The 19,551-nt window shown below is 33.3% G+C and overlaps 1 long non-coding RNA gene and 1 pseudogene across 2 annotated transcripts; both read right to left on the reverse strand.

Moving 5' to 3' along the window:
* Positions 1-371: 371 nt before the first annotated feature.
* LOC136975949 (uncharacterized) lies at positions 372-18,190 on the reverse strand. 2 transcript variants are annotated; one of them, XR_010880850.1, is made up of 4 exons: positions 18,158-18,190; positions 15,530-15,574; positions 2,089-2,156; positions 372-2,020 (listed from the first exon to the last, which is right to left on the reverse strand). It is a non-coding gene; the product is annotated as an uncharacterized lncRNA (long non-coding RNA). The 2 variants fall into 2 exon arrangements; XR_010880849.1 differs by lacking the exon at positions 18,158-18,190 and having other exon boundaries at positions 15,530-15,742.
* LOC136976002 (uncharacterized) lies at positions 4,605-6,696 on the reverse strand (annotated as a pseudogene).
* Positions 18,191-19,551: the final 1,361 nt, after the last annotated feature.

Consider the following 19,551-nt stretch of genomic DNA (forward strand, 5'->3'; position numbering starts at 1 on the left):
ACGATTCTTGAAATATAACGTATAACCAAGTGAAGACCGATGTAAAGTAATAAGGTTAAAAGCCTTTGTGCTGTCTGTTTTAAAGAAGATCGTATTTTGTACTTTTGGTTTCTTCCATTTACGTGGGTTTAAATTAAGCTTGAACGCCAAGCCGCAGAAACTTTAGTGGACTCCCGGAAGTTGACAGAGACGGCTTTATAGTTAGCTTTACAGATCTGCCATGCCTCTGCGTAGTGGCGGTGCTTAATATTTTTCTTGAGAAAGGTCTTTTAACAAGACCGAAAACGTTAGAAGTTAATAAATTTGGCCGCATGTTTAAAAGGTTTTTGAGTAAGTGTTTATCTATTGAGTAATATGCAGTCTCGGAAGAGTTTTCAAACAACGTTACTACATTCCTTTATTAGATACAATTGTTGCATTACAGTTGCCGAGCAATAACAAACACACTTTCTTCCTTTTTTACTTCTTATCCTTTTTCTTCTCTTCCTTGAGAAGGTCACAACAATTCTTGTAGTTTTTTTTGGTGTCACGACTTGAATTTGCCAAGTATCTATAAATTCACCATCTATTTATTCCATAATCTTTACAGAGATGCACTTCGGGTTTTCACCCCTCTTCAGTCTGTTACATAATATACATATGCTGTATCTGGTGGGCATCTGTTCGGCACCTTCCACACTACGTCTTCCCACTTGCTTTTACTTTCCCCTCCCTGCTAACTCGACTGCTTCCCCCGCGTATCTCAGAGCCTGTAACTTCTCCCTCCCAGAATGCTGCACACAGCCACGCCTACAACTGTATAAATATACTTTTTAAGATATTCTATTTAATAGTTGTAACCAGCTTTTACTAATTTCTATGCTTAGGTTCTTGTTAATATTGTTCTTGTTAATATTATTTTTGTCTGTAGTAATTTTGTAGCTTTCTTTAAATTTTCTTTTGTAGCAATTTTTTTCTTTGTGTACTATTGTAACATCAGTTTTATCTATGCTGCAGTTATGAGTTGCGCAATGTTCGTAAAAAACAGAGTTTATTCTTTTATATTTTAAATCCGCAATGTGTTCTTTTAATCTTGTTTCCAATCTTTTTGTTTCTCCAATGTATGCTTTTGGTGGTTCGCATGTGCAAGGTATTGTGTATACAACGTCAGTAGTGTTGTATTTATCTGGTGTTTATTTATGCCAGGTTTAGTCTGCCGGATTCTTTTTTGTAAGTTTCTATAAGTTGGTGGCAGTCTTATATTTATTTTACGAAACTTTTATTTATCTGTTTGAAGAAGCCACAAATGTAGGGGAAGGATATGTATCTTAATCTGTTTTTATCTTTGTTTTGTTTATTTTCCAGTCTTTTATTGTAGATTTTACTTTCCCAGTTATTTATTATTCATTGTGGGTAGCCGTTTAATAGAAATTTAGTTTTATAACTTCAAAACGAACCTGTTACCAGTGTAAATCTTGCGAAAATCGTCTTACGCGAAATTTAGTTTGTAGTTCATTAAGATGTTTTTTTCTTCTTCTGTAGTGAGCTTGTTCTGTTAACATTTTTTTATACTCCATGTTGAATATGTTTTCTTTTATGTACTGTGGGATGTTTGAATTGTAGCTTGTCACCTTCCTGATCTTGCATGGTTTACTATATGGCTCAAATTCAATTCTCCTTGCTTTTCTCGTTAATTTAATGTCTAGGTAATTTAAACAAAAAAAAAATTCTTGAAGTCTTCAAACCCTTTTTCAAACTCAGTTTCCGAGAGGCACACAGCCTTTATATAATCTGTTGTATTTAGCAAGCAACTCAGGGATGCCAAGCAGTTAGAATCCATGGATAAACCAACGAGAAAGTAGCTTGTTGGCTTGAAATATTTGTCTTCCGGTACTTGAATGTATCCTTTTTTACCACCTGCTTTGCCAAGAATTTCTTTCAAAACGAAGAGAGGAATGTTTCCATTCTTCTGATAGGCTTTCATTCTCACGAGTTGCTCGAAAGTTGCCGCATTTGGCTTAAATATCTGCACTGGTGCAAACTAGAAAGAACAAAAGATCATAATTATGCCAGCAAAAGTAATAAAAATTACAGGAGTGCTGAACTTACTTTGCCATCACCAGATTGATTCATTTTTTGTTTCTTTCGATTGGAGCTTCGTCTGGACTACTCATCACCTACAAAATAATGCACAATTATTTTAAAACTGTTGTAAAAGAATAATTACACACTGCTAACGGTAAAACCTTCAATAAAAATTTTATTTATTTATATTTTATTATCTCTTCAAATCAATAGTTCTTTGAGCAAATATCTACATTTTTAAAGCCGCCTCAATTCACTTGACATTTTTGGAATAAGCTAGACTTTGTCGTTTCGACGGCTTTGATAAACCGTTTCGGGTCTCGACGACCCTTCGAGACTTGTCGACCATTCGGGTCCCAAGCAGTGACGCTGCTTAACAAGTTTAAATCTATCTTTGAGTTCTCAGAATCTGAAAGGTTATTATTAAAGTTCTTATTAATTTGTGTTTTCGTAGCATCTAAAGGACTTATTTTGTCATGCCTTTGTTTACGATGCAAAGCATCCTGTTACCCTGTTAGGGTTTTACAATATACATTTGGGTCTTGGCTGCTTAATGAGTATCTTCCATCTTTATCTCTTGGAATATTAACACCAAACATGCATTTTTCATAATGAATGTTATGCTTTTTAATGTAATTGTCGATTGTTCATACACTGACTTTATACATTTTCGCAAATTCCTTTTTACTTTTGTTTTCAAAATCCCTAGCCTTAAATACTCGAGAAGTTTTACCGAATCCATTTATACAATTTTAAAAAGTAAAAGGAAACAAATAACCAGAAAAGGAATTGGGAAGGAATCAAGAAAACAGAAAGGTAATTTGTAAAAAAACTGGAAAAGTAAAAGGACTGGAAATTAGAAAAGTAAACAGAAAGGTAACTAGCAATCAGTAAATAGAAAGGAAAGGAATACAACCAAAATATTTATATATTAAATGGCAAACCTGTTAAGAAAGAAAAAAAGTGGGATGATTATTATTATTGTTGTTACTATTGTGATATATGTAATTTCGATATTTTTTAATTCTGGTTTTTGTGTTGTGGGTATTTCCCACAGATGGTGCTCTGGATCCAGGTATAAAAATAGAACCCACCATTTTTTGTGGCTAAACCTTCCCTTTCTTTGCATGTACAAGAATAAGACAAATGCTCAATAAAAGCTCTGAAGTATAGTAGTAAAATCTAGTTTTTTGTCCCTAAAACATACAAAATCTGAACAAAACCAAAGAATAACAACATTAACATTTCACGACACTGTTAAAAGTGTTCAAGATTTATCTAAAATCAATTTTGATAATATTTTAGCATTTGGTAATAATAAGTTCACTGCTAAAACAGCTAAACAATATATTGAATTTATGAATGAATTAATTGATAAAATAGACGGTTTAGATGCTTCGGATGAACAAAACATAAATTTCGTTCATTGATTGTTATTTTATTTTCTAAAATGTGAGAATCAGATTGTAAAGGCATAATGTTGAGTAACTCGATACAAAAGAATAAGAAATATAAAGATACTATTAATTAAAAGAGGCCTATCAAAAGAAACACGATGAACATAATGCTTCAGCAAAAAAATACAATGAGAATGCATCAAAGCTACTTGGACTCAAAAAAGTACCACCAAAAGAAGGCAAAGTTAAAGGCACACTTAAACCGCATGAATGTGTTGAATTAATGAATGAACTTGGTGTAGATGAAGAAGAATTAGATAAAAACATATAAGAGAATTTCTATTCCTGACAATTATAAAAACAAGGTAAGCAGAGCATAATTACGTAAAAGTATCTAATGAAGGAAGTCATTATTTACAGAAACAAACCAATAAAAAGTCCGTAGGACCTTAAGCGGTTTCTAATGTAAAGACATATCCGTGTGCTAAACTAATGTTAAAGTATGTTCATTAGTATGTGATCGTACGCCAATGTATCTGTTGAACATATCTTCCTCATACACACCGGGGTGTATAATATATAACTAGAACTCACTTGTGCCTGTGACCGGTGTGAAATTAATTAATTCAAGTTAACGAACGTTTTCTGGACGCCTTCCGTGTCCTTCCTGGCACTTGTGCCTGTGACCGGTGTGAAATTAATTAATTCAAGTTAACGAACGTTTTCTGGACGCCTTCCGTGTCCTTCAGGTTAAACTGCTGGATTCTATTATTTTTAAAAAACTCCGTTCCGATCTTTTAAGAACGAATTCGAATGATGATAAGTGACCCAAAGATAAAAAAAGAATACAAAGATTAAAAACGAATACGATACAGTACGACACGGAGCACGACAGATATAGCACATGCGCGATGGTCATCGCGCTTTCGAACTATCATCATTCAAATTCGTTCTTAAAAGATCGGAACGGAGTTTTTTAAAAATAATAGAATCCAGCAGTTTAACCTGAAGAAGGACACGGAAGGCGTCCAGAAAACGTTCGTTAACTTGAATTAATTAATTTCACACCGGTCACAGGCACAAGTGAGTTCTAGTTATATATGTATCTGTTGAGTTAGGAATCAACCATTGTTTATCATCCTTCTAGCTTAAGGATTTCTTATTTAATTCTTCAGTATAAATATCGTGTTTATGACTTCTAATTACTGCTTGTTTATTGTAATATTCAATTTGATTCAGCAAACAAGTCTTATAATCTTCAAAACCTATTTTCTTTCTTTAACACAGCTTTCTTGATTCCTTTTAACTTTTTATTTACTGAATCTACAACCCAATAAGAATACATTTTAGATCTCAATCCAATAAATCCTAACATTTCTTCCCCATTCAGCTCATCTTTAAATTTTCCAATTACTTTATTTTTGTCACTATGAAGAGGATGGTGAGCAGGATAATCAGATGTATGAAATAATTCTATATTATTCTTCATGAATTTGTAGAAATCAAAATTTTTTATTTCATAAATCATACTGTCAGTGTCTGAATATAACAATTTAACATTTTCTTTAAATTCGTCCTTAAGTATGTTATAATGGAAGTCATACATCAATAGCTTTGATAAATCCAATACAGCTCATCCAATATAAATCAGCTTATTGAATAATACTTTAGTTTTATAGTTATGAATAGCCACTAAATGTTTACTAAATATTGTTCTCAACTTGAAATTTGGTTTGTTTATTGCTTTCTGAACCTTATCTTCATCACTGAATAATTTTATGTTTTGTTCTTTTCTCACAGATAACACAAAGTCACAGACAAAAACCTTTTACAGTGTTGTATACGACAGAGAACCAACTAATGTTTTTGGCCTCCACCAAGGCCTTCTTCAGGTTGAGAACTAAATGTCATCCCCCTCCAGACAGCCAGAACGATGCGCCCGAAAAATAAACATAGTACGTGTCATGTTTCACCCTCCGCCTGGCTACATTCGAATTCCTCTAACAGGTACCTCCGCACATGCATGATCAAGTCCTTGTCCTTAAAGTGGAGATACCTGTTCGAGGAATTCGAACGTAGCCAGGCGGAGGGGTGAAACACGACACGTACTATGTTTATTTCTCGGGCGCATCGTTCTGGCTGTCTGGAGGGGGACGACATTTAGTTCTCAACCTGAAGAAGGCCTTGGTGGAGGCCAAAAACGTTAGTTGGTTCTCTGTCGTATACAACACTGTAAAAGGTTTTTGTCTGTGACTTTGTGTTACTCACTGCAGTGTTAATAGTAGAAGACGTTTATTGTCTCACAGATAAATTCAGTATTTGGAAAATCTATGCAGATATTAACTCCCTCCCTTAAGACAAGTTGGACAAGGGGGATTTAGCATTAATGGACATCCACTTATTTCGTTAAATTTTATTCGGTTTATGCATTTTATTATATCTATTTCAAAGTTTTATTTTTACTTACAGTATCTATCATTCATGAAGTGATGAAGGTTTTAATGGGGGTTGACTTATGTTGGACATCCAAGGAGGAGAAGGGGTTACAAGAACTTTGACAAACTGGGACAAGAGGGGGGAGTAAAAATTTCAAGAAAAATGCAGATGTAATTTATGGACAGCCCAAGTGCTTAATTAGACTGCAGAAAATGACTTACACCACTTTCATAATCAATGGTTATGCAATGTCATTTACGACAAACTTTTAATTGATCAAAGTGTATGGTTATTTTAAAATGCAAAATGTGAATTGTTTATAAACAAAAAGTTCACACTAAATCGTATGTATATTATGTTATTTCTCAATTTTTTCCAAAAATGGACTTACACCACTTTCAAAATAAACAGTCCAATTATTTTTATCATAAAAATGACAGAATAACTTTTCAGTCTTTCCTCCAGACGAACTACATTCTAGCAAAGCTGGAGGAACTCGATTTTCAGGAGCTAGTGGAAGATTATTAAATTTATTATGCAGTTCTAAATCTCTCAGAAATTCTAAATCAACTTCAAACACATAACCAGTATGATTATCAGAAGTCAGGGGGGGGTCATTGATACTTTCTAACTCATCAGAATCCATCAATTTAAAGTCATTTTGTGGTAATTTTTGACTTAAAGCCCATCCGTAAAGATTATTAGCATCTAGATATATCAGCTGGTGATTTTCATCCCCTCTGGCATATCTATTAGAACACCGAAATATCCCACCACTTATTCCTTTCTCAAAAAACATGTACACATCTCATAATCTGTTAATAATTCTAAATGAACTCCTGTATATTTTAACATACAATCCCAAGCTAATGTTGGTGTAGTATAATACCAAACAGGATCTAATCCATAACTTTTATACAAACATAAATCTCTAAAATTCTCACATACTTCAGATAGTAACAAAACATCTAATTTTAAATATAAATCATGCCATTCACCTAGATTTTTTTTATTTTAAAATGGTTCCACACTTTTTTAGCATGATCATACTCAGACCAGTTTATACTTTCTTTTGTTAAGGATGAATAAAATTTTTCTTTCCGAGGTAATCTTGTTTCATCAAATCTCTGAAACGAGTCCATTTATTCATATGGATAGATACCTTTTCTAATTATTTTGGATCCTTGTTTTCTGAATAATGTATTTAAATCAGAGGCAACAAGATACTTGTTTCTCTTAATTGTTCTGGGACTAGATTACATGAGAGAGTATCTAAACTGCTTGCTAAATATCTGAATGAATCTATAAACCTTAATTCAATATATCCGTTACCAGCTTCGCTGGAATTCTCAAAATCTTACTAAAAGAAATGTATTTCTCTTCATTAACTGGAATCAATTTAAAGTTTGATTTGTGCTCACCTAAATTCTTCACAAACATATGACAATCTTAAGAAGTCAGATTATGGAATAGTATAGAACAAACACTGGTTGTTTGTACTTTAAATTACGTAAATTACAAGCAGCTTTACTATATTTCCCAGTATAATGATCATTATCTTGTACTTTGAGATTTTCCTTAGTAAATCCATTTTTACAAAGATAACAAATCATTGCTTTCTCATGTTCTATTAATTCTATATTTGTTATAGGTTTATTCTCTTTTAATAATTTATGAATCGTTTTTGTATGTTCAGTTACTCAATTTATAAAGCATTTAGAAGCATTTTCATTTCTAGATTTCTACTGGATTTTCAATATTATTATAAACACTTTTAATATATAATCCACAACTACAAGGAATAAGCAACTGTGTTTTCTGAGCATATGAATTTTCTGGATTTGGTTGACATGTTTGAATTGGCTTTAGAATAGATTTAAAATTGCATATGGATGTCTCAGCCTTCTTTGTATGTTTTTAAATGATAAAGCAGGTGGAACTGGGAACTGTTATGGTTTCATCAACTTGTTTTATTATTTGGGGTAAAGACATAATTGGAAGACAAGGTTCATTAGTAAAGCATATTTCTTTACAGATTCTTGCATTCTAGCTGAATAGTTTAAACATCTACAGAAATACTTTTTATTTCTATTAATCTCTAACTGATCATTTAGTAACTGACTTAGGCTTTTCATCCAACAACAGTGATTGTTAATTTTATTTTCAAACTATAGCAAGTCAATGTTTTTCTCATAAGTTTGTTTCTTATTAGCTTTGCAAGGATATAATCCGTTGTGATATAGTGGATAAAATGTTTTACCTTCAATTCCAAATACAGTGATATTGAGTGTTTTGAGATTCAAACTTAGGAATATCCTGAATTTTTATTGGAAATGTGATTCCCTCAAATTTTAATTCATCTTTAAATTCTGGTTTATTATAATGATATAATTCATCAACATGGTCTTTTGCTTGATGTAAACATGATATTACACTATATCTAAAACATTATCGTTTTTAACATTAACGCAGGCTTTCTTACCTTTTGGTAACTCAACGTAAGAATTTCCAACTAATGGTTTATGTTTAAATTAATTCTTAAATAGTTTACTGCATTTAAAGTCCAACCTGAGTCTACTGCTTCTAATGCAATGAAAAACACTTTGTTCGTGCCAATACTCTGCTAAATTATTTTGTTCTCCTTGTCTTAGAACAAAATTTTATAATTGGAATTTATGACAAGTTTCATTTTCCATATTCCTAAAGTCACATTCCATCTCTAAATTAATTTTAAGATTTTTATGGAGATTTAAAGCATTTCTAATTATATTAAAAGCTTTTTCTTTTATTAAATTCATATAACCCTCTGTCTAATTCTCGTTTTTGATTATTACGTCGATAAGTTGGTAATCGTCCTTTATAGGAAACTTCAACCAAAAAGTCAGGTTCTGGGTTGTGCCTTGCTTTATGAAGTGTAAGAAGCATTTCTTTGATGTATCTACCACATATATCACATTTTATTTTCTTTATTCTCTTTTTCTTAGGTTTGGCTACGATATCATTGTCAAAAGGAAATATTTCTGCAGTTTTTTTTTTCTTTTTCGTTTTTCTTAATGTTATATACTCTGATAATTTCTCTGATCAAATCAGCTTTCCTATATCTATTAATATAACGAATTTGTAAATTTCTCACTACATTGTATAATTCTGGTAAACAAAGTTGGTTTAATCGTTGTTGATTAGCAACAATTTATTAGAGTTAAAGGTCTAGCAACAATTTATTTTTAAAAAATTATTCAATATATTGTTAAATCTTTCTGATGTAAAACTGTACAGTAGAGCATCGATTATCCAAAACAATTCATGACTGGGGTTGTTTGGATAATTGATTTTTTGGATAACTCATTGTATATGAAAAAATATAGTTTAACTCGATTATACCGTCGTCGGATGTAACGGCAAATTTTTATTGGTCCCACGATTTTACTATACTAGATAATGTTAAAAAGCCCGCTTGACATATGACATAAAACCCTCTTTTAACCTCATATTTGAAGCACTCCCAAATTTATAAAATTAGATTACAAATTTTATTTAACAAAGAAAATACTACGTGTTCAATCCCAGGGTCAGAGTCCACTTCCTAGAACGACTGTGGGTGACACTCTCACCACCCGACTTCGTTGGGGTGAAGTTCGCCACACTTTTAAATCTTACTTATCTCCATAAGATATAAGATTTTTTCCAGAACAACTAAATTTAATGTGAGAGAAAAAGAAATAAAAACAGTGAATAAGAAGTATTTGTTGAATGGATACCCAGGAAAATGTTAAAAAAGTGGTATGATGATTTCATGTTAAATAAATATCAAGTAAAGAAAAAACAGTAAGTTAAAAAGTATGTATCCTTTCCGTATATTAAAGGATTATATAAAAAATATCAAAAAATTTTTTATGAAACTTTAATAAAATTAGCTCCTATCCAAAAAAATAGGTTGTCCGAACTAATGAAAATAGGTAATATTAATAATAATAAAGATCCGTCGGAAGAAGAAGGAATGGTGTACAGATTACAATGCACGTGCGGAATTCCAAGTTTTTACGTTGGAGAAACAAAGCGGAAGTCGAAGGTTAGACTGTCGGAACATCTTGCCGCAGTACGATTAAAAGTTAGTACTTTCACCAGTATTTTTGTATTGTAATGCTCATGATTGTCAAATTAATATTAATAAAGAAAATATTGTATACAAAGAAACAACTGTGTAAAAAGAAAATTTAAAGAGCACTTTGCAATTGTCATGCAAAATAACTCTGTAAATTTGAATAATGGCGTGCTGCCAGCGGAATGCTGAGTAAACCTTGTTGGATATAAAAGTTGTAAACACGAGATAAAAGATGGTAATGAAAATTTGTCATTGTTGGTTTTTTAAATTATACAGTAGAGCATCGATTATCCGACTCAATTGAGGACTGTCGTTGGTCGGATAACTGAAAAGTCGGATAACGGAAAAGTATGAAAAAATACATTATTAGTATAGTGTATTAGGCCTGGTTTAAATACTAGCCTCCCTTTCGTGGTCGAGCCAGTGCTGCCAGCTAAAACATGCAAAAATTTAACAAAAATAATATTAAAGTAGCCAAGACAACCAAATATTGTAGCGCCACATCACTAGCGGACATTTGAATTTGCCGACTAGAACGCGGTCGGTTAACCGATAAGTCGGTTAATCGGGGATTGGATAATCGATGCTCTACTGTATTTGTATTTGCAAGCCCTACTGAGGAGGCCAGAAAACTGGTGAAATGCATCTAGGGATAAATATCATGTAATAAAAACAGTATTTTCTCCCTACAAAAGACTTGTTTGACTTTTTAACCTTTTAAAAGATTCTATTTCATTTTTAACAAATAGTTTAGAGTTAAATTATTTTTTAGTTCTCTATAAGTCAGAAAAGAAAGAAAATTTAAATTTTTGTGGACTCTTTAATAGTACAATTACATAAAATTAATTTTCTTGTTTAATTTTTTAATATCTCAGTACAAGATGATTATTTTCTCTTCATTTTTTTGGAGAAAGGATAAACAATAAAAATGATTAAAGTTAATAAATTAAATATTATATAAATTAACATGTTGCTTAATACATTGAACTGCTATTTTTAGCTAAGAAATGACTGCAAATAATTAAATACAAAATTATTATTTATTTTTTGATTAAATTTAATAACAGTTCAAAGCAAACAGAGAAGATATAAAAATTCTAAATATGAGATTATGAAATCACACAAGAGTAAGAAATATATTTTGTATTGATTTTAGCTATTTGACTTCTTGCAAACACTTAAAGCAATTCAAAAGTTAGAATATATAAATAATATAGATATGCATTTTACTTTATAACATATACTGAAATAAAAAATTCCACTAAATTTAATTTTGAAGAGTAGAAAACAATATTAGCATATTTCACATTCAAATTACCACATAATCACATTTTAATTTGAAATTATGAAATCGTAATGACTGTAGATGTCTTTAAAATGTAATATCCTGTTTCCCTGAAAGTAAGACAGTGTCTTATATTAATTTTTCCTCCCAAAGATGCGCTAGGTCTTATTTTCAAGGGATGTCTTATTTTTTGTATGGTATGGCAGCTTCCGGCCACCAGGGGAGCTCACCACAGCAGGGACAGCGTACTGTATGGTGGGTGGTAGACGACGGGCCTCTTGATGCCTTGCCTGCACATTTACAAGAGACGGCCGCAGAAGGGAACATCGAGATTGGTGGTAGGTGACGGTCTTCATGTCCTGCATGCAGCTGCTCTGCAATGGATGATGAAGGTAGGGGATAACGGCGGCAGGCTAAAAAGAAACAGCTGCATGCTCTGGTGTTCTGTTTAGCGGGCATGCTTCCAAACGAAAACTTTGATAGGTCTTACTTTCTGGGGAGGTCTTATATTTAGCAATTCAGCAAAACCTCTACTAGGTCTTATTTTTGGGGAAACATGGTAATAAATTTAAAATTTTCCTCAAATACATTGAAAGAATTTATAATAGTTTATAAAATCTATTCTCTTATTATGAAAAGTATAATTGTATTTCCTACATTTTCTCAAGTAATTTTTCATACGGTATGGATACGAAAAAATTATATATAATATATGCAGTGGTACCTTGACTTATGAGTGTCCCAACTTACGATTTTTTTCAGATACAAGTGGTCTCTCAGCCGATTTTTTGCTTTGAGTTGGGAGCTAAAATGCGGGTTACGAGCCAGCTTCAGATACCCACCACTAGTTGGCGCAGCAAATCATAGATTAAGAAAAAGAAGATGGAAAACTGCCATAATTTTGCCATTTTTGTTACTCTTCCAACCTCTGACAGGCTAGCTTATAGAAAAACATGTGATCGAGTGACATAGGTATTAGTTCACTTCCATGTTGTATGCGGTGCCACCATCTCTCATTTCTCAAATTTTCCATCTTCTTTCTTTATCTAGGCAGCGAACACTGCAATTATAGTCATTTTAAACCAGTTTATTGAAGTACATTCTATAGTGTTTTTATACAATATTCGTTATTTATAAGTACATTTTTCTTATTTAAAAACTTGTAACAAAAAAATTTGCAGTGTTTTGGAGGGTCCAGAATGGCTTAACAGCATTTCAATTCATTTCGATGGGAATTTGACATACAAGTAATTTCAGTTACAAGTTCTATCACAGAACAAATTAAACTCTTAAGTCAAGGTACTATTGTATACGATATTATATATATATATATATATATATATACACACACACTGAAGAGCAATTGAATTAGGGATAGCTGGCATTATGAAAATTTTGAGTTGTGAGTAAGCATGAAAGTGATTTGCAGATAAGGTAAGCAGCAGTTTGACAAGATAAGGAGTGCTGCTAACGGTATCAGTAATAGTCAGAAGTAAAATGGGTAAAAGTAAAGATCTAAGCGCATTTGATCGTGGAAAAATCGTCAGGACCTGACAAATGTGTCACTCCATTTCAGTAGTAGTGGAAACACTGGGATTTTCACACACCACTGTGTCGAGGTGTACCGTGAGTACATCAATTCCGTTAAAACCATCGCTGCCAGTGTCAACTGCTGCAGACGACAGCATGTGGATGAGCGAGGTCGTCAGCAGCCAGCACACATTGTAACAGCAGACAGACAGACCACAGTGCAACAGATCACCTGTCAATTTAATGCTGGTGCACAGCAAGGTGTAAGCTGCCACACCATACAAAACCATCTGCTCTCAATGGGGTACAGGAGTCATTGTCCTACGAGAGTCCCCCTGCTGACTGCACAAAACAGGGCGCAACAATTAGCATGGGCACGGGAAACATCGCCAAGGAACCGTCAAGATGTGGAAAAACGTTGCCTGGAGTGATGACTCGAGATTCACTTTAATACATGCTGATGGCAGAGTACATGATACGCCATAAACCACATGAAGTGATGGATCCTTCCTGCCAGCAGGGGACTATTCAAGCTGGCGGAGGTGGCATTCTTGTGTGGGGAATGGACTGAAATGGGACTCCTGGTACGTATGACAGGTAAACGTTATCGGGATATCCTTGATGACCATTTGCTCCCGTTTGTTCATTCTCAACAGCCCACTACAGAGATTGTCTTTCAACAAGACAATGCACAGTGCCATCGCTTCCGAATTGTATCGGAAGGGTTGGATGAACATTCCACAGACCTGCACGTGCTTTTCCTGGCCATCACAGTCATCTGACCTCAATCCAATCGAGCACATCTGGGATGCAATTGAGAGAAATGTTCGAGGCTCTGACCACCTGAAGGTGGTCAGAGCCTCGAACATTTCTCTTGTATTTTGTGGGAGATTATTCAGGACTCATGGATACGTATGGCTTTCCATCGCTTCCAGTGTCTTGTGGAGTCCATGCCAAGATGAATCGCAGCCGTCATCAAGGTGAAAGGTGCTGCTACACATTACTAGACAGGTATCCCTAATTCAATTGCTCTTCAGTGTATATATATATATATGTCATATGTATGTTATATAAAAATAAATGTACTGTAAAGTCTACTATTAAAAAAATGTAATTTACATTGTTTTGTTTATACATAATGAATAATTTATATTTGTTTAAATTTCCATCATTCATTTTAGATTAATCTGATACACATATCACTCATAAAACCAACACCAGCAAATAACAAGAAAAAAGGAAAATTTACAAATGTTTTCATCTAATGTGAAATAGACATCCTCAGGTATATACGATATTTTTATATATCTGAATAAAGAAAATTTTCCTTTTTTCTTGTTATTTACTGGTGTTGGTTTTATGAGTAATTTATTTATACAAACCAGTTGTATCGAATCTGATACACCATGCAAATTTTGAATTGTCATCTCTTAACAGAAATTTACAGTCATGCCAACTTCTCAGCAGTGTTCATTTCTCTCATGCCCGATGGTCATTTTAATTCTCAAAATTTGAAAAACCTTTAAAATACATGGCAATATCTTTTTTGATTTTGATATATTGTGCTTGTTCTGCCTGTATACTGAAAATTTAAAATATCATTTGGTTTTGGCACTCAACTACTTTTATAGAAATAAAATCCTGTAAAACCAATTTTATTATTTAGAAATTAGTATCATGTTATAAGCAATACAAGCCAATCTCAAAGAAATGGATGCAAAACAAATAAAAGAAGTAAAGGACTGAAATGTACCCCTAAATAAAAAGCTATTAACCCAATGTGAGTGCAAAAAAAAAAAATGTGAAAAAACAATTTGTTTATCATACACAGAAGTGTATTGTACAACATGCAGCATGAATGTAATGAAGCATAATGAATGGTGAATAAACACTGAAAAATCTTTCCATAATACAGACAATCATTTTTATACTTGTAGTTTTTACTTTTTCATTGAAAAGTATAATAAAGTATATATAAGTTTGTGGTAGATTAATTTGTTAATAAGTAATTTGAATAATGATAATGATTTAAAACTAAATAATACATCAGAAATAATACTTCTAATGTCATGTGAAAATTCATACAATATTTGCTTAATAATTTTAAATTAATCATTTTGTTATATTGTACTTGACAGAATGTTAAAAATTTTTTAATTTCCATTTTGAAAGAATTTTTTTAATTATTATTTTACATTTTATAAAATTGTACTAAAATATTTCAATGATTAATTGACAAGTTTAATAATTATTTAAAATTTATTCAAATGTAAAAAAATGAAATATGGTGGTTACAATATGCACTCAATTAGACTCACAGGTTTAAATTACCCCAAAGGCTTGAAAATATACCCACATCCCAATCATACTTCAAAAAAATAAACCCACAGATTCAAGTAACCACACAGTCTTAATAAATCCACACTCCAAACAGATTTTGAAAAAATAGACCCACAGCAGTCTATTCTAATGCATATAGTAATTTAGAATGATTTTATATAGTTATGGATAAAAACAATTTTTGTTTTTAATTGGATTCTTTAATTTAAAATATACAGAGCAGAGATAAAAATAAATTCATAATTATGAAAAATAAAATTTCTTTTACTGAAAATTTAATACAGTCATTAATTTTTCTGAGTTATTGTTATTAAAACAAATATACAGTATGTAAAAACATGAATTAAATGTTTATAACATCAAAACAAAACTTGCCTTTCCAGATCCAGATCCTAATTCATCTCCATGACTAAAGGCAACCTGAGTAAAATTTTAAAAATTATTATTAAAATTGTTATTAGTCATTAACATGGCTACATCAAATGTACACACAAGTGGATGCAAAATGCAAATAAGAACAAAGCTTTAAAGTTCAACAAGGATGTAAAAATATATGTTTTCAACTACTGTCAGTAACCATCATTGGGGTTACATTCACCATACTCAATCTTTTTTTTCTCAGACCACATACACATGATAGCTATTACACGCAAGCCACAACATAACAATTATAATAAAAAACTTATATAATTTCTCACACTCTAGAAATTTAGTGTGACTATTGATATTGCAAACATTTTTTCACAATTTCATTTAAATTAGGCTTGTAACTGCTACATGCTACTCGTAAAACGGCATCCAGGTGTGAATTAGTAAGCCGATTTCTATATGTATGTTCTTTGCATATTTCATTTTTGAATATGACGTTTCATGCAGATACATTGATGCGAACAATGTAAAATTTGAACACATTTTTCTACAAAAAGGATAAAAGGGACTTAGCAGTGTGGGCAAAGTGACCAAATCTACTTTTGCCTCAAAAATTTCAAAATTTATATTTTGACTGCATTGTTTACAGGTCACGTCCGGGCCACTCGCAAAAGCTCAGCGAGCCGCAGGTTGAGTATCGCGGGGTTACATATTCAAATTATCTACTTCTAGAATGTCAAGTGAAAATTGGTGTCCAAAATTTAAACAACATAACACAAACCTATGTAAAGTAAACACCACAAAACTGAGTAGCTGGAACTTACGTAAATCAGCAAAGGGCCATCCTATTTTGTAAGTGTCATGCAAACAGAGATAAAATAGCAACACACCTGTGCTACAAAACATATTATGTTTTGTAGCACAGGAGGAAGTATTCCTGATATATCAGTAGGTTATTAGGAATGCCTCAGAAAAGGCATTTAAATGATCCGTTGCAATAGCAGGGGGTTTGTTTCTGCACATACGCGCATTGCATTAATTTTGGGCACGAGTGTAGTTTGTCGGTCAATTTTATTGGGACAAAGATCATTTTGGCTAAGCTGTGTAATAATGGCTACTGCAAGTATTTTGAAAGTCGAAAACATTTATTTTTAATTTGTCAATTCTCGTCCGACAGCTATTATATTTTTAAAAACGAAGACAAAGTCTGCCCAAAAGAGACCACCATTTATTTTCTTCGTGTTCCAGACTACAAACTTTCTTTGGCGACCGACCTTACTTTTTAGGCTACTGGTCGCCAAAAGCTAAACAAGTCCTTTTAAAACACAAAAAATACATCCAATTAAAATTACAAAGAATTTCTATAAAAGGAACTGGTGACACACAGACGTCTTTCTCGCTTCCATCCATACCTTCTTGTGGGTGTTACGGCTCTTATCTACTAGGAACAAGCACTGGAAAATGTAGATTTTAAAAAAAGTTGCCCCTGGTGATGATACATGTAGAACTTTCATTTGTCATGTAGTCTGGAACACAGAAAATAAGTAACACAACACCATTCCAGCTAGGGTTTCTCAAACGGGATCCCGGTTGTTTTTTTAACCCGGGAAATCTCACAAATTTCTTAAAAATTCACTTTTTTCTTATTGACAAGGCTATGTCTTGTTTATAAAATCGTACTGCCTGCTGTCTTATCAGGTTAGAGGTATGAAGGAGTACATATCAGAAGTTGAAATTTGGCACAGAGTATTAGGGGCACAATTCTAGGTCCGAATGACGCGGTTGGGACTTTAACAGAACTGTAGAACATACTGATAGGAACAAAAAAGTCTAACGAACCATGGGTGTACGAGCGCGCCTTTGCGAGATATAGGCCCCCCAAAATGACTATACGGCAGCGAACATGGCGGCCCGACTGACCTCTCGTACGGGCGCCACCACACGCCGCCATGTGCTAAACTAGTGATCGATTCACGGTAGTTCTTGAACGAAGTAAAAAAATGGGGGAAACGTCTACTAAAGGCAATTTTAACGGCAAGCGACGAGACTCCCGGGACTCCCGACTGACCTTTCGTATGGGCGCCACCACACGCCGCCATGTGCTAAACTAGTGATCGATTCACGGTAGTTCTTGAACGAAGTAAAAAAATGGGGGAAACGTCTACTAAAGGCAATTTTAACGGCAAGCGACGGGACTCCCGTAAAATCGTAAAAAAAATATTGGGTCACGTGACCCGGCTTTTTTGCTCGCGAACCGCATAACGTAGGCGCAACTTTCGAGGGCTATATCTCGCGAACGCGCACATATACAGGTATGGTTCCTTTGACATTTGTGCTCCCCCATGGGGGGTCGACGATTTGCCCCCCTCCCCACCGCGTCATTCGGTCCTAGAATCTTGCCGTATTAGGTGCCCAAATCATGCGCGCATATAAAAAACCAGACTCGTAGGTAGTCGGGGGACCGAGAACCGAAACACAATAAAATACAAAATGGCGACTCTCTCCACAAACAGGCAGTAATGCGAGTTTTGCGCACGCGTTACTGGTTGGTAAGTCGGAAATACGAATATTGCGAAATCGAAGGTAAATACCAAATCGAATTTTGACACACGAATCTTTGAAAAAACCATTTACCTGTCCCGTGTTATTCCCCACATTTTCCGGGCACCACGTGCTAACCTCGACCGATCGACCGGAGACATCGCGTTTCGTCATCGGAACTTTTTGAAACTAGATGGCGCGTCGTTATAATTTTATATTAAAATTAACTTACGAAGTAGAATTATTTTTTTTTTACATTTATTAATATATATATATATATATTTCGTTTGTGCAAAATAAAAAAAAAATAATTGCGAACGATACAATAGCCACCATTATTTTTTTCAAAAACGGGAAATTTTCGAATTGACAAAAATTCAACCCGGGGCGTCACGCAACGGAGAGAAATTTCAACATTGGATAGGTCAGAGTCGGTAGATTAACTGGTCTTTCGACTACCTATCTTCGCTAGTAGCTAAAATCAACTAGAGACAAATGTTACCACCAGGGGCATTGCAATCACTACAAGAGCGCTAGATCGAATCGCAGTGAGGTCGAATATTTTTTTTTAATTGAAAGTTATATAACCTTCGAGTTCGATTTCATAATTTTCTATGAATTTTATTATAAGAATGAAAAGGCTTTTATTTAAACCCAAAACCAGGTTTATGGATAAATAAATGACACTTAATAAAACATTAAACACCTTCCATCGCTGAGAAATGTTTATTTAATAAAGATTGATATTCAGTTAAATAAATGACAAGGAACAAAACTGAAATAATAGTACAATTATTAAATTGTGCTATTATGCCAATTTATTATACGTTAAAAATTTATTATACATACAAATTATATTACACACAATTATAATTATAATAATAATTATTATTATTTGCGCTATTAAAATTTACTTTAAGTGAGAAATTTTTCTGTTTTTTACTTTCAATTGATGAAATAAATGATTGATTAATCGTTCGCGTGAAAAAATGCAATCGACAGGTAACAAAAAAGTGCAAAAATCTGGAGGTCAAGTAGGACTTGTGACCAGCATTGTGGCATCCTATCATCAATGTAACAGAACACTAATTTAATATAATATCCATTATTGAAAAATAAACATTCATGTTTGGGTTTGTTAATTGTTCACATACTTTGCTTTCTGCCCAGTACAGGAGGGTCTAATGATGTGTTCACTTGTTTATAATCGATCAGCGCCGCCGTAACTTATCCGTTACAATTCCCAGACACGCACCTGTTATCAAAGAGTTGACCGTTACGAGATTGACGTTGCAGATTTGCGCTGATCGATTATAAACAAGTGAACACATCATTAGCCCTCCTGTACATCAATTGGCAAAGCTTATAGCTTGGATATAACAAACCTCCTCGAGATTTGATGAATGTAAATGTCTTCTCTGGTGCAGCATCTTCAGGTTTTGCTGTTAATATATTTTTGCATTCATCACAACCAAGTGATGGCAGCA

This window comes from Centruroides vittatus, unplaced genomic scaffold (assembly GCF_030686945.1).
Source record: "Centruroides vittatus isolate TY-2023 unplaced genomic scaffold, ASM3068694v2 contig_392, whole genome shotgun sequence".
Taxonomy (NCBI): Eukaryota; Metazoa; Arthropoda; class Arachnida; order Scorpiones; family Buthidae; genus Centruroides; species Centruroides vittatus.